Source organism: Panthera leo, chromosome A1 (assembly GCF_018350215.1).
Source record: "Panthera leo isolate Ple1 chromosome A1, P.leo_Ple1_pat1.1, whole genome shotgun sequence".
Taxonomy (NCBI): domain Eukaryota; kingdom Metazoa; phylum Chordata; class Mammalia; order Carnivora; family Felidae; genus Panthera; species Panthera leo.
The window spans coordinates 218,109,984-218,120,627 of NC_056679.1; the positions used below are offsets into that span (position 1 = coordinate 218,109,984).

At 35.6% G+C, this 10,644-nt stretch overlaps 1 pseudogene; it reads left to right on the forward strand.

The window, feature by feature from the left end:
- The first annotated feature begins 8,719 nt into the window (after positions 1–8,719).
- LOC122202031 lies at positions 8,720–10,364 on the forward strand (annotated as a pseudogene).
- Positions 10,365–10,644: the final 280 nt, after the last annotated feature.

Consider the following 10,644-nt stretch of genomic DNA (forward strand, 5'->3'; position numbering starts at 1 on the left):
TAGTGTTTTTAAGTAAATATTATCTGGTTATTATTATAACTATTTACCTATACCTCCATTTATATCAATCACCATATTGCTTACTTCCTCTAGTAAGTTTGTTTGCAAATTATATGTTTAGTGGTTACCCTTAAAATTAAACATAGTTGATATTTTAAAAATTAAGTAATTCAAAACCACTAGCGTCATCCTCTCAATTAAAAAGACTAGGGGCGCCTGGGTGGCTTGGTCGGTTAAGTGTCCGTCTTGGGCTCAGGTCATGATCTCACGGTCCGTGAGTTCGAGCCCCGCGTCGGGCTCTGTGCTGACGGCTCAGAGCCTGGAGCCTGCTTCCGATTCTGTGTCTCCCTCTCTCTCTGACCCTCCCCCGCTCATGCTCTGTCTCTCTCTGTCTCAAAAATAAATAAACGTTAAAAAAAATTAAAAAAAAAAGACTAATCACCTCCAAACAGTCTGCATGTTTCTGTTATACATTTGAGTCTTATTTATTCTTCCTCACCACTACTTTAAATATCATCATCATATTCCTCATCTTCCTCCTCTTCATCATTATTTGGGTAAGTGTTGTGTTATTTTATTTAAATTGGTTTCATGCCCAGTGAGGAGCCCAATTTGAGGCTTGAATTTATGACCTTGAAATCAAGACCTGAGCCAAAATCAAGAGTCAGAGGCCTGGGGCACCTGGGTGGTTTAGTGAGTTGAGGTCTGGCTTTGGCTCAGGTCATCATCTTGCAGTTCATGAATTCGAGCCCCATGCTGATAGCAGAGAGCCCACTTTGGATGCACTGCCCCTCCCCCACTTGTTCTCACTCAAAAATAAATAAACACTAAAAGAAAAAGAATCTGAAGCTTAGCTGACTGAGCCACCCAGGCACCCCTCAAATATAATTTTATCAGTAGAGCAATCTAGTTTGTCAAGTATTGTCTCTCAGCTTTTTATTATTCCATTTTTAAAATGTTACATATACTGCTTTTGAAAAAGCTCTTGTTATACATTTTTTCTTGTAGTTAATTTTCCTTTTTCCCTGGTTGCTTTTAATATAATCTTTTTGGCTTTGTTTTGCTGCAAGAATTTATTATAAAGGAAGTGGTTTTTATTTATTTTCCGGTATGTGTTCTTCTTTTAGCTGTGGTTTTATATCTTTTACAGTGTGGGACATTCTGAGAATATTCCACTGACTTGCTGCTATTTTCAAGCCTTTTAATCCATAGTCCTGTTCATTTAACTGTTGTTTCATTTTCAAGTCTTCTTGTTTCTCTCATTTGTATTCTGAGTGATCTTTCTAAATACATTGTCAATATGTTGTGATTACAAAATTTGAATTCCTCTGTGACTAATGTGGTGCTTTACTCATCAATTGATTCTTGTTTCTGAGTTCATTTTCATATACATAATTCTATTTTTTTCCTTCCTCATCATTGAATTTGGTTTTATTTGCTCATTTTGTCAATAAAATTTGTTTATATATTTTAGCATTGTTGGCTGAAATGAACTAAGAGTTAAAAATATAGCATATCAATACTTCTGGGGTTCTGTGTTGGTAGATCTGGGGTTAGTGCAGACGAGAGACTGTAAAATCTTTGATCAGCATTTAGAAGAGAATGAAGAATAAAATATATTCCTGTCTTTCTGTAACCAAGATAATAGCTCTTTAGACCAGTGAGGGGCATGTAGCTTCAGAAAGTACAAACACTAAATACTAGGATTCCTTACCTCACCTTTTATGAAAGAATAATAAACCAAAAACAGTATATATTTGATTTATAAACTGGCGAGTTTACTGAAAAACTTCCAATTTACCTGACAGAGCTTAAGAAATGCTGCTGCAGTCCTGCATGAAAGAAGAACTTTCTCCAGGAGCAAATAGAAAGAAAACTGGTGGACGAGTAAAAGGTCTGGTGGGAGGTGGACAAGTACATAAGGAAGGCAGTCCTGAGGATTTGGGCATGATGTCAACCAATGTATTAAGGCTAAAGAGCTAGGACTAAGAACGATAGGGTTTCTCTGCAAAAAAAAAAAAGTTATGCTGATGACCTGACTAGAGGTTGAAAACTGAGAAAACTGTAACGTTTATAGGAATCCAACGAGTTCTCTGTAAGGGCTCTGTCTAGGCAATTTCAGCATTGCGAGGGAAAGAACCAAAACAACAAAACAATCACACACACACACACACACACACACACACACACACACACACACACACCAGTTCTCTTGGTTGAAGTTGGTTGAAGTAGAAATTGTCTAAGAGAGGAAGGAGTCCTGGGAGGACATGAAGAAGGGACATTATCACTTTACTGTGTACTAAGAGATAGCTGCTATTTCTTTAACATGCTTACAAAGTCTTAGAGAATTTCAGTAAGTTTTTAAAGTTCTCATGTTTAGAGTACGAAATGCATACTTGGAAATTGACCAAGAACATACTGTAGAGTATGCTCTCATAATCCCGAGTTTTACCATATCCCAAGAGAACTCGCTGACATGACCTAAATTATAGAACCAATGTGATAAATACAAATCTCCAAGTCATTAATTGATGAAAACCTAGTTTAGGCTGAGATATCAAATTGTTTTTAAAAGTATACCAAAGATTATCCTCTATCCTTCTATTGCAAATGCTATTTTAAATAGCAATTCATCAAGTAAATATTTGAAATAATACTTCTCAGAGTTAATAGGTTTCTCAAAATTCAGAATCTCTTTTTATCATGGCGAAGAAAAATTTTGAAGGGGAAAAATTTATGAATACAATTTCCTTTTCCCACTCTGGGAAATCTGATAACCAGGTTGTTGGCTGAAGTGACTGGCTGTTGTCCTCATCAGGCAAACATAACCTTAATACTATTGGAAAGACCATGAAGAGGTTTCAGAAATCAGATTTTAGAGTAAAATGTGCTGTGCAAGTATATTCTTTTCCTTTCATTTTAAGATTGCCATTCTGGAACATTCAAAATTGTTACATTCATAACCAGAGACGGAACAAACATGCAAAGAAGCTATGGTTTTCAAATTTTGCTATGCATTTCAAACCAAGCACTGTTATGATTGCCAAAGAAAAATATAACAGCTTGCACACTGATACAGAATACAGAGCTGATATGGTCATTTCCTAGCGTTTTTAGATATTTATGAAGTGTTTTCTGAATTTTCATTTGGAACACAACTGGATTTCATTCCAATAAATTGCCCTGTTTTAAGTACAAAACCCTATGCTATTTTTTCATAAAACTCCATGAGATGTATAAAATTATTACCCCCATTTCAGAGATGAAAAACCTAAGCAGAGTGTTTAAATACCTTTATAGAGTCACATATTTGTAACAGAGAAGAGCTAAGATCCAAACATAGTTTTTCTGCTCCAACCACTATCCTATAACCCTTCCCTAAAAATAATTTGCTTTAATAGGAAAAGTAAATAAATGAATAGAAGAAATATTTCTAAATTTTAAAACACTGTGGCAAAACTATGTTTCATTATTGTTAAAATAAGTATCCTTAAGTATGTTATGTGATATTTACACACATCAAAAAATTGAAATGTGAACTTCATCCATACATGCATTTGATAATTTTGTTTTATTTTCTCTTCTGATTTTGCATGTAAGGGTTAAGAAGTAAACAAGCATGACTTAAAGAGAATTTGTTCAGTATATGCAGAGAACGATCATTTACCTACTCATGAAAAGGAGTAATATTGGGGCAACTGGGTGGCTCAGTTGAGCTGATTCTTGATTTTGGCTCAGGTCATGATCTCATGGTTCATGAGATGGAGCTCTTGGTTGGTCTCTGGGCTGAGCGTGTAGCCTACTTGGGATTCTCTGTCTCTCTCTCTCTCTCTCTCCCTCTGCCCCTCCCCTGTTCAAGGTCTCTCTCTCCCTCAAATATAAACAAATAAACATTTAAACAAATTTGAAAAGGAGTAATATAAGGTGTCTTGGTTTAAAAGCTCTCCAGCCACTCTTAACTTGCTTCCAGTTGACACAATCCTTGCTTGCTGACCTAAGGCCCTTGATCTGTAACAAAACTAATTTACTTTCTTTGAGATTTGCAGACCACCGGCCTTGGGGAATGAAGTACTACACCTTTCCCAGGCCAAAAAGGTCAGCAAGCCTTTTGAAGCCACCTTGGATTTCTAATTAGTCCAGCAATTTTTTAGCAAAATGTTTCTCTTTTTTAAGGCCACACAAATGACTTGACTGACCTCCATTTGCAAATCTATAGATTTTGTCCTTTTTTGCAGAAAGAATAGAGTACTCTTGCACAATTCCTTGGTACTAAGGAACCAGATCTGCTTGCACAACCTTGGCGCACCGAGATAACTCTGTAGTTGGCATCATTGAAGCTGCATATAACCAAGAAATGTCACATACCACTGCAGTCTCTTAACTGATTTAACCCCTTTAAAAATGTCTGGGCCAGGAAAAAACCTTGGATTTGGCTTTTGGACAAGAGTCCACCTTCTCCTCAGGTTGCCAACCTTCTGAGTAGAGTTCAAATTCCTTTCCAACCAAATACTGGCTCTTGAGTATTGGCCTTTTGAGTGACAGAAGCCAAACTTGGGTTTCAGTAACATTGGTGGATCTGGGCAGCTATAACAGAATACTATAGACTTGGTGGCTTATAAATAAGAGTAATTTATTTTTAGAAGTCTAGAAGTCCAAGATCATTTTTTAGAGCATGATGTCTAAATTAAATATTTTCCTGAGAAAAGCAGTATGTTATTGAATTATACCATTTAAAGTACTAACATTTATAAGCAAATGATAATTTTAGCTGTTGCATGTAATAGTTATGTTTTATTCTGTTCACTAAATGTACTTAGCTTTCTGATGGCTTGGAGAATTCATGGTAACAGTAGGAGTATAAAGTTGACAATTCATGAGACAGTTCTGTGATATTAATGATTTCTTTAAGATTTGGTTTTTGATCAGTAAGCTAATGGAGGGATTTGTTAATGTAAGGAATAACTATCAGCTGCGCTCTGCTTCAATGTACCATTCTTCAGTGTACCACCCTTGTTGGCTACCAGTGGGTACCCAAGCCAAGGGATATATAAATTTAGCGTTGATCAAACTTTGTGACACCTGGTAGGCACATTGCTTGGTTCTAGTGTAATAGATTTTAAAATGTTGATGTTTGTTATTGATCTCACACACGTTTGTATAGACTTTAGTGTGTGCCCAATCATTTAATGAATATCTTAGATAGGAACACATCTACCTTCAAATTGACTTTTTATCCAGAAGCCTCCAAGAATTTTTATTTTAATATAATCCTACTCTGAATTTATATTTTTTTATCTTCATATCCTTATGTAGTGATTATTGCATAATGAAAGTGACATAAAGCTAATGCTTAGGTTTGGATTGTGCTTTTTCATAATAGCATAATGGTACGATAATCAGATGATATGGAAACTCTGCCAAATGTTATTCTTAAATATTTTTATAGAAAAATTAATGCAAGTTACAAATAAGACAAGTGGCTATCAATGTATTTATCTCCATTTATGGCAGAAAATGGTCTCAAATTTGTTGACATTTCAGTATCTCAGATTCCAAGTGATTCTGGAAGCTCAAAACCAAAACAGTGCATTATTTACATTCATAATTTGCCTGCTTTTGAGGAAAATGACATCTGTGCAATTTTTTCCTTCCAAAACACATTAATTTCCACATAGGCTGAATTTAGAGCTGAGAAAGCTAATGCAGAATACCATTCCTATCCTGTCATGTATAAATAACATTACAAAATATAAATTTATTTTCTAGTAGACATACTCTTTGCATAATAGCACAGATCAATATTTCATACTATAATTTGTTAATTTCATAATCAAATTACTTCAAATATTTTTATAATTTTTAATTAAAACTAATGCTATTTATTTGAGGGGGGTTGGTGTCCAATTCTTTGAGTTTAACATATGCAGAGATTCATGTGTCTTTGTGTTTTCAATTCTCCCCTTATATTCTTAATCCCTGTATTCTTTTTACTTTCATTCCTGCAGTTGAAACATGAACTACATTCCTGTGCTTTCCTAAAATAATCACGTAATGAGAAGTGTTTCTCTTTTTTTCTCCCTGTCTTTATATGATTGCTTCATACATAAACAATACATCTTTTATGCCACAAAGTGATTCTGAGCATCCTAGAGTGCAGGATGCTGCATTTCAAAGCTTCTCAAAATGACAAGGGAGATGCAAGTAGACTGGGAAGAGTACTCATATTATGGTATGTCATCTAATGAAGAAAGGTTTCTAGACTTGGGTAATTTATCTGCTTCATATTTTCATACTCACTATTTTACATGTGAAAATGAATAAAAATTCTTATGTCCAGATACTTCAAAATGGTGAAAAGTAGACTGTTAATTTGGGTCTTAAAGGATAAAAAATCAAAAGATAAAGGTGGTTTTAGAACCCTAGTTCTGAGAATTTCAGATTATTTACTTTCTATAAATTTACCTCAATTTCAAAGTGGATTAGGTTTATGTATTCTCTGAGACTCTTAATTGTTGTGTCCTCATTTGCAATTGTGTGCATTGTTCCTGAGAGATAAAGGGTCAGTTTGGAACTCAAAGGGTCACATGCCCAAACTGGAAGAGCACATTTCCTGCTTATGGTTTATCTCTCTGACAGTGTTTTCCTGCTTTTCACTCCCTCCTCATCTGCCAACAGAACCATACTGATTTCTGAAAGCTTTCTATATCGACTCTGCTTTCCTTCTAATTCAAGTGATGCAGTTTGCATTCTTCTAGAGCAGATAGTGTAATGCAGTGAAAACTGCAAAAGGTATATTGAAGAGTAACACATTTTAAAGACAAAAGGGCAAGTAAGTAGAGCTGTGCAGGGCAAATAATCATACTGTGATTCCAACATGACAACATCTGAGCCAGTCCAAATGAGAGCAAATACTACCTGTTAAAGAAATCCCTTTGTTGGGCAGAAACGACTGAATCCTTTTCTACCTTCTTGGTCAGCCATTAGCTGGGTGCCTACTTTCTAAGAGCATAGCTGCTGCTCTAAAACATAGGTGTACCCTGAAAGTCCTAAGCACTGGAGATTTTAACACATTGCAGTTGGACATTGTAGTACTTCTAGGATGAGATAGTCTAAGTGGTGTTTCTGTTTTTCCAAGTCTGACACAGCAAGCCAAAAAATAAAATAAAATAAAATAAAATAAAATAAAATAAAATAAGGTCTAACAAATTTCTTTACCTCACATTAATAACCTTATAAACCAATATATTTCTAAGTCTATCTATAATTAGAGCTGATAATTCAGAGTATATTATTAAAGTAAAACATAGATAAAGAATTATCTATGTCCATATTACCCAAAGCAATCTATGGATTCAATGTAATCTCTATCAAAATACCAACAGCACTTTTCACAAAACTAGAACAAATGATACTAAAATTTATATGAAGCCACAGAAGATCCCAAATAGCCAAAGCACTCTTGAGAAAGAACAAAGCTAAAGGTATCACAATTCCAGATTCAAGATATACTACAAAAATGTATAATCAAAACACTATGGTACTGGCACAAAAGTAGACACAGCTCAATAGAACAGAGTAGGGAATACAGAAATAAATGCACATTTATAAGGTCAATATATTTACGTCAAGAAAGGCAAGGATATACAATGGGGAAAACACAGGTCTCTTCAATAAATGGTGCTGGAGGGAGCCTGGATGGCTAAGTCGGTTGAGTGTTCAACTCTTGATTTTGGCTACAGTCATGATCTCAGGGTTGCAGGATTGAGCCCCATGTTGGGCTCTGCACTGAACGTTGGGGCCTGCTTAGAATTCTCTCTCTCTCTTTCCCTCTGCCCCTTTCTCATGTTCACACACACTGTCTCTCAAATAATAATAAAAAAATGGTGCTTGAAAAACTGAAGAGCTATATGCAAAAGAATGAAACTGGACCATATTCTAATACCATACACAAAAATAAACTCAAAATGGTATAAGACCTAAATATGAGACCTGAAACCATAAAAATCTTAGAAAAGAATACAGACAAAATTTCTCAGATAAAAATAGCAATATTCTTCTAGATATATCCTTTGGGTGAAGGGAAATCAAAGCAAAAATAAACTATTAGGATTACATGAAAATAATAAGCCTCTGCTCTGTGAAGGAAACCACCAACAGTACAAACAAGCAACCTACTGAATGGGAGAAGATACTTGCAAATTATATATCTGGTAAGGTATTAATATCCAAAATATGTAAAAAACTTACAGAACTCAACATCATAAAAACAAACAATCCAATTAAAAAAGGGAAGTGTGGACATGGAGGTGCATGATGATTGGCTACCAGGAGGAACTGGAGGGAAGCCAGCAGCAGGCAAACTGTAGAGAGGCTTCTAGCTCCTGTGAGTGAGGAACCATTATCCTTATGGGCCACCATCCAGGAAGTAGACTGTAAAGGAAGAAACTACTGGGGTTGCTTGGGAGGAACCGAGATTCTAGGTAAGGATTCACTGAACTTTTTTGGCATGTGTTGACAAGAGGGATTCAGAGGTTTTAGTCACTTAACCTGACATAGCTAATGTCTCTGCTGAGCCAGACTGTTTGTGGTGGGGAAGAAAGTGGCCCAGATTGAGCGAACCTCAGGTCTTCTGAAAAGAGTCCATCTGAAAAGGCCAGTCTCTGTGCCCTTTTTCCATGGCGACCTCTAGGATGAGCTGATGCTATAGTGGCTTATCATGGCCCAGTGGAGAGTGTGGCTTATAACTCATGAACTGGGAATTTGACTTTGCGGCACCCTGAGATTCTCTGTATGGTATCCAACTGCTGGAAAATGAGCCAAAGTCCTCACTGGAGCACATTATATGCCTATTCTGAAGGTGGTAACCTTTCTTAAAGCACTACTCTTTGAACTTACAATATTGAATGATAAGGACTTCATAGAGACTTATGATAGCTGTTCACACATTATAAAACATCTATCTAGGGTCTCCTAGTAGGAGGTGGAGAACTCTTGCAAGTTGCTGCTTTTCTGAAGAATAACATGACATATGCTTTGGTCCACTAGTTGGACAAACTTTATCCCCTCAAAATTACTGTAATTTCACAAGATTTGAACTTATTTGGGGGGCAAAGGATTTTCTTTACATGGGTCAAAAAAAAAAAGGACACAGAGCTAAATACAGAATTGAACCAACTCCTGGATTTACTTCTATAAGCTTGTCCATTTGGAATTTAGTTAGATGCCAACTTAAAGAATTCATTGGATAGTATTAATTTTGCTTCTGTGACACATCCACAAAAACATCCATCCTGGAAAGTTAGAACATACAAAGGAAAACCTCAAGTTTCTATCACTGAAAAGGTAAAATCCATGTATTATGATAAACAAGATATAGCAGATACAAGGCAAGTCATTGGAACTATCACTGATAAGTGTCATTTAGAAGGAATCATGCAAGGGCCTCCTGGGTGACTCAGTGAAGTGACTGATTGGCTCAGGTCACAATCTCACAGTCAGCTGGCTCTGCTCTGACAGTGTGGAGCCTGCTTAGGATTCTCTCTCTCCCTCTCTCTCTGCTCCTCCCCTATTTTCAGGCACACATGCTCTTTCTCAAAATAAAAACATAAACGTTAAAAATTTTTTAGAAGAAATCATGCCAAATGTTACCATCAGCTTGGGTCTTTCCACCAATGGATCTCCACTTCAGATTATTCTAGTTCATCCTTGTGTGACTTCTCTGGACTCTGCCATTCTTCTACTAGCATTGATGCAATGGATGATTCTGTACTTAGTGGACCTTACAAATTTCCATTCACTCCTCCTTTAGAGTCATTCAGCTTATGCTACTATACTCACAGGTCCCTGTCCCACCAATTTTGGGTTTTTATCAAATGAAATAGGAAGAATTACAAGTAAAAATAGCAATTAATTTTAAAACTTCATGAAAGTGTGAAAAATAATTTTGAATTCTGTACAGCTCCTATACCTTATCATAATAGAATTCCAATCACACATGTGAAATGCAAAGTTGGTTTTGGCCAGCTTGAAGTGTTTTGAAAGAAAAGCTTATTGATGTGGATTATTGAACACAAGTTCCCCAAATCAATGGAAATTAGTGTTTCTGGAACTGTAACTTTGGGAGCCAAGAATCATGAGAAGCAGCCATTTGACCATATTTGCATTGGAGGCACAGCATATTTAAAGCTTCATTTCACAATCTTAGATTACACATTCACTGGTTGTTATGTGGATAAGAATTCAGTTTAAGTTTGTGCATCAGTAAAACCAAAAGTAAGTACATACCAGAAACTAACTTCTTCAATGACATCTGGAATTCTGAAACTTCTGCTTTAGTCACATATGGATCATTACTACTATAATTATCTTATATTTAAATAGGATTTATATAACAGTAACATAGCTTAAAATAATAAGTCTTTTATTTTTAATGTATATGCATATAACCTATGAGTAAAAAACATCATATGAATGATTTAATTATAATAACACTTAAGTTTAATGTTTCTAGTCTGACATAGTTTGAAAGTACATTTTAAAGACTAATGTCTATTTTGCTACTCTTTGATTTTACTCAAATATGATCCAGAGCACAAAACAGGAGCTATTCATTTTAGGCTTATCTTAGACTAGTCCTGAGTC